Source organism: Nicotiana sylvestris, chromosome 6 (genome assembly GCF_000393655.2).
Source record: "Nicotiana sylvestris chromosome 6, ASM39365v2, whole genome shotgun sequence".
NCBI classification, from domain to species: domain Eukaryota; kingdom Viridiplantae; phylum Streptophyta; class Magnoliopsida; order Solanales; family Solanaceae; genus Nicotiana; species Nicotiana sylvestris.
The window spans coordinates 151,949,597-151,955,596 of record NC_091062.1 but is presented as its reverse complement, the minus strand read 5'-3'; positions in this window follow the sequence as shown (position 1 = coordinate 151,955,596).

The window sequence follows — 6,000 nt, the reverse complement described above, 5'->3', positions numbered from 1 at the left end:
CCTTTAAGTTTGAAAGCATGCATTGCACTCTTTTTACCTTGAAATATTTTTGTCCTAATTGGGTTTTTCGGCAAGGTTTTTAGCAAGGCAACAATGGATCGTGCTAACTTAGAATTGAAGGCCGATCACGAATCGGTATCAAAGACTGTATTTATAGTATCTAAGATTTCTTTAGAATCAACCTCGAATACTGGGGGGATTACCCTCGGATGTCTAATTGTTCTAGCAAGGAAATTATTTCGAAATGATAGGGTCTCAATAGATATGATTTATTGTAAGGGCCAAATGGTCAAAACGAACGTGCCTACATAGATTGCTCGAGCCCTGATATAAAACATGTATGCATGTATGACTATTTTTGACAAGAATAAAGAGAAGTACTTTCCTTGCAGCTATCTAATGTCTTGAATAATTTTCCATTTTACAACCTCGTACTTTCGATATATTATAGAAACAAGCCCAAGGGTCAATTGTAACCAGAGTTCGGATAATCACTCCCACACTCGAGGATTGCCATCCGTAAAGTAAACTCGAACAGATCGAACTATTGAACATCGAGGGTATGAGACCTCTTAGGCAACTCTAGGATTTTAAAGGCCACAGCCATACCTACTCGGGGACTGTTATCTTAGGCAAGACTAGATAACTTGGGAAAGCAAGCTCACTGGGCTATGCCCGAACTACAAGGCTACGGCCAATTTAACACGGTTCGGAGACGTCCGAAATTCGTAACAAATATAGGCCTTAAAAAAAGAAAAAATTCTTTCACAATCGGTTCTAAAGGCTACCCTCGGCAGAATCTTAAACTTAGATATTTTTGGGAAAAAAAACTTTGGTAACACCGAACCCCAATAACGCCTTAACCCAGAAAGGCAATAAAGGCAAGGTTTGTTCGAACCCTGGAACACAACCTTATTATTTTGTGCTAAGGCATTCCAACCTTTGTCAATATAAGCAATAAAACAAAGGAAAAATTTTAAAGCTGAAAATGGTGGAAAGCCTTATATATATAAACGATCGTGTTACAAAAGGTAGATCGGCCAAAAACAAAAGAAAGTAAATACAAAGGCCTAAGGGCCACTTTTACTTCGAGTTCAAGAGATCACTCTCACTCAACTAGAAAGCCTATGAGCTATTTTATTTCGAGTTTAGGCAAGACCTCACTCGACTATTAAAGCCTAAGGGCTACTTTTATTTTCGAGTTCGAGAAACCACTCTCACTCGGCTATCAAACTTAAGGGTTACCTTAATTCAAGTTCAAATAAATGATCTCACTTGGCACAAAACCGTCTCAGTTCGAATTTGAGCTTTCGATCAAGGTCTACCGATCAGAAATGATCGAGGATAGTACTTACCATCGGTCCTTACCATCTCAAAGCTTCGAATGCGATCCCATTATTTTATGCTAAGGCACTTCGACCTTTGTATAAATTAAATAAAAAAAAGCAAATTGAAAATACATGGAAGGGAAGAAAGTTTATATATATATCTCAAAGGCCTTTTTACAAGGGCCATATGGCCTGATTAAGAGTTCTTTACAAGGGCCGATCGGCCTCAATATAAAAATAAAAAATTACAAAGCTTAATGATCGAATCCAACCCTGTACTACTACAAAGTAGTAAGAGTGGTCGAAGCAGCTTTTACCCGAGAAGGTCGGGATCGATTTTCACAGGGAGCTAGAGATTGGAGTTGAGTTTCTATCTAAATTGGAGTTGCATAATTGTTCCTAATTACACTTTTATTCATAATTGGTTTTGATATTACTTCTAATTTTATACTACTAAGATGCTAAATTAGGTTAAGTGAAGCTAAGAGTAAACTATTGAAGGTTGTCTAAATTGGTAAAAGGCGCTAGGGAAGTGACTTTCTCCTAGGTGGGTGATTGACGGATTCTCGAGTCTAAGGCTAGATTGTCATATTTGGGGAGTATGATATAATCATTACACGATTCTACTCACTCTATACCTCTTGGTAGTTTGAGTGATTTTTCCATAATTAACTTTCTCAAGACCAATTGAATATGATAATTTGAGCAAGCAATAGAGGTTCAAGTCGGGTATTACTATCTCTAGGTTTAACCCTTTAATTGGGGCTTTCAATCTCTTAAATACGTCCAAATTCCTTGTTGGACCAATTTCATGGACTTAGGCTCTCTTTCTCAAGAAGAGCCAAAATCAACTAGGCATAAACTAGTGTTTGCAACCACTAATTCAACATTTAAACCATAAATTAGTCCAAATATTAAACACCCATAGACATCCAAGCCTTAAAACACAAGATCCATCAATTACTCACACTAGGGTTGAGCCACAACCCTAGCTAATGGGTCTAGCTACTCATGATTATATAATAAAACAAAGAAATAGATGAAGAAAAACCCATAATATTTAATTACTAGATAAAACTTGAAGATTCAATGATGAAACTAAGCTAAAATTACTCAAAATAGAAAAGGAGTATTGTTCACGAGCGCAGCTCTTCGTCAAAATACAACTGATAACCTAAAAATGGGAAAAGAAACCATTTATATTAGGCCAAAAATTCTGGACAAAAATACCCATGCGGGGCTAGTACGGACCGCACAAAATCGAGTGCGGCCGCACTAAGGCTCTTGGCTGAAACAAACTGCTCTCTAAACTTGGCCGCCGCGGGGCGCACAAAATGCACCGCAGCCACGGTGGCTTCTGTTGCGGTCCGCATGAAATGGACCACGGCCGCATTAGACATATTCCTCCAACTTAGCAACTCTCTGATCTTGGGATTTGCGGACCGCACAAAGTCAATTGCGGCCACAATGAAATCAATGCGGTCCGCACAAAATATTTTATGGCCGCATTGCTTGGCTGCCTGAAATGAACACTCTCTTAACTCTTCTTTGCGGACCGCACAAAATGCTGTACAGCCGCACTAGTCCTTTTATACAAAGCTTGGCCTTGTTCTTGGTACTTGTGCATGTTCCACTCTTTTTTAAGCTGGTATTGACGAATTGTCACCTTGTTGACCAAACCATGCAACCAAGTACAACATGTGATCCTTTGGGGCAATTTTGTACGCATTTATAATCAAAACTTAAGTAAGAAGGAGTGTAAAATGCATCATAATCCCTAGTTATCAACTCCCCCAAACTTAAGATTTTGTTTGTCCTCAAGCAAACAAAATAAGACCCACCCCTTAAGAGTAAATCCAAGAAAATTCGGCTGACTTAAAGTGACCTCATCTAGCATCAGTTGGGACTAACAATCGCCCTCAATTCAAATGAATCATTAACAACATTCACTCTTTTAAACACCATGGATTTAGTGTGACACAAGAGCATCAAGAGTTGACTCAACACATCAAAGAAACTCTTTCTATTACTTTGGTCATTGTGGAACCCAAACTCACACATCATCGACTCTCCCTAAGCAAACCTCACCTTTAGGATAGTAGCACTCAGAACGAGGTTAATGAAAATACACTCATCTCTCTCAAGGAAAAATCACAAGTCCAGCTCTAAGTACCATATGCTTGCCCTTTATGTGAGTCACCACTAATGTAATCTTCATTCAACTCAAGATCATATAGGGGTTTTGTGGAGACATAGTGAAGGCTTTTGGTTCAGGGTAGGAAATGTTTGGTCTAAGTAGGTTCCATCTTCCCTTTAGTACTTCTTTTGATTCATTTTGGCATGCACTCACTTGACTTTTTAAGTCATGTCACTTCTTTCTAAGGGGTTGGAGAGACACATTGTCACTCTTTCTTATTCATTTCAAATATTTTCTCCTTTCTCAACTTTTCACACCTTTCATTCTTTGCTTTTATTGAATCCCTTCATTCTTTTCTACATTGAACATTTTTTTGTCTTTTTGCTTTTCTTTCTTTTTCATTGCCTTTCCTTTTCTTCATTTTGTACCTTTTTACCACTTTGTTGCAATCCTCGTCTCTCCCCCCCAAACATATACTTTTGCCATGTGCTAAGGAAAGATCGGGTGCCAAGAGAGGGTATCTTTAGAATAGGTAAAGGCTTGTATCGTGGTTCTTGAAGGAAAAAGGTCTAAGGCTCAAAAGGGTTGACTAGGGATTTTATCATTGGTAGGCTATAGAAGTGTTCAAGATATAATTCGGATCAAGGAGAGCCTATAATCATGTCTCAAGTCAAATTACACTTAGGATTTAGCCTAGACAAACATTCAGGGCAAGTTCTAGACCAATGGCTTGGGACATGGACTTGCAATTCATATTCTTACCACACAAGCTATGGGATTGCTAAAGACACATAGTCGAGGACCCACAACGACCTTAGATAAGATTTGAGCACACAATGGTCCCGAAAAACCACTTGATGATTATCGGCCAACACAAGAGTCTCAAGGTCACAACTTTCACCATCCTATACACAACAATTTGTTTTTGACCATAGGATCAAAGGCAAATGTTTTAGACCCAAGTGAAGCTTTGCTTGAGGCACCCTTACCAACTAACTACTAAAAAGCAAAAAGGAAAACAGACTCAAAACCTTAAGAAGGTTGTCATGCCATCCATCATCGGGAAGAGTCACCTGGTTCACACAAATTCCACATTTGGAAAGAATCGTGGCATTAAGAAAACCAAAGGCTTATTGCAAAAACTCAAAACAAGAAGCTACGAACATGAAATAAGAAGCTAATAAAGGAAACATACGGAGAGTAAAATGAATATGTACAAGAGGGGATTTAATCGAATATACAATAGGACAATAGGGGGAATGAATATTTACATAAGAATGTAACTTTTATATACAGACCCAAAGTAAAAAGTACGAAAAGTGCAATGAAATACTAAAATTATATACATACTAAAGATAAAAAGAAAAGAAAACATAAAATATTATCATATGTACAGTCATCCAAATATCCAAATAGGGCTACCCCCTCAAATGAAAGCTAGCATTGTCCTCAATGCCAACTAACCAAAATAAGCACAAAAATAGAGAAGAGAGGAAAAAGAAACTCCCTATGGGCCCTCCGTCTGCATAGGATCCTAAGTTTGGGTCCTCTATCTACTCGGGAACCTATGACTGGCTCCCTGTGATCTATGGCTCTGCTGGGACCTGGGCCTAGACCTGGACTGAGTCCTGGACTGAATCCTGGGGCTGGCTGGAGGAACCTCCCTGCAGGTTCTCCAACTGAATAATTGCATCGTCAAACCGGGGGATCACCCCCTTCCTCTTGGGAGGCCTCTCGGACTCCTGCTTTGGTTGGGGCTGGGCTGCTGGGGCTGGGTCATGCAATAGCAAATCTAAAGGCAGGTGATCCGTCTTCAATCTCTCAACCTCGACCCTTAGCTCCTTCACCGACTCTTTTGAATCCTGAGTCTTCATCACTTTCTTCGCCTCCCTAGCAAGTTCCTTGAGTGCTTTTCCATGTGAATCAACAGCATCCGTAAGCAATTTCTAGTTCTTTAGGATCTTCTTCTGGTTGTCCAGAAGATCCTTGAGAGTGTCCTCAATGGACTGTTGGACCTGTGGAGGAGGAGGTACTAACTGAGCTGCCACCGTGGTAGATAGTACAGACAGCTTAGAAGTAGTTGTCTGCATCCAATTGTTGATGCTGGCAAGGGCCTGGCTCAGGCGATGGGCAGTCAATGGGTATGTAGTGGTGGAGGGTATCTCTAGAGCTGTAGAAGTGGATGGACTTGGGGCCATGTCTGCTGAGGTAGAAGGAGGCTAAGTAGGAGCCACTACCACTGCTATCTCTTCAAACTGGCCAGTCAAAGTAGTGGCTTTGCCCTTGAAGTGCTTGCCCTTAGGGTTGTCATCACCCTGTAGGCTATACCATAAGAAAGGTGCTTTAGCCTTCACTTTCATATCAAACTTCCGCTTTTCCACATCTTGGTCCTCCAGGTACATGGTCAGAAAGTTGGGGAAGGGATAAGATCTGTCATCTTCATTCACTACTCGTGTAATAACCCGGGACATCACATTCCCGACGTTAATCGGGTACCCCGCAATGATAGATGCTACCAAAATCGCCCGGTGAATA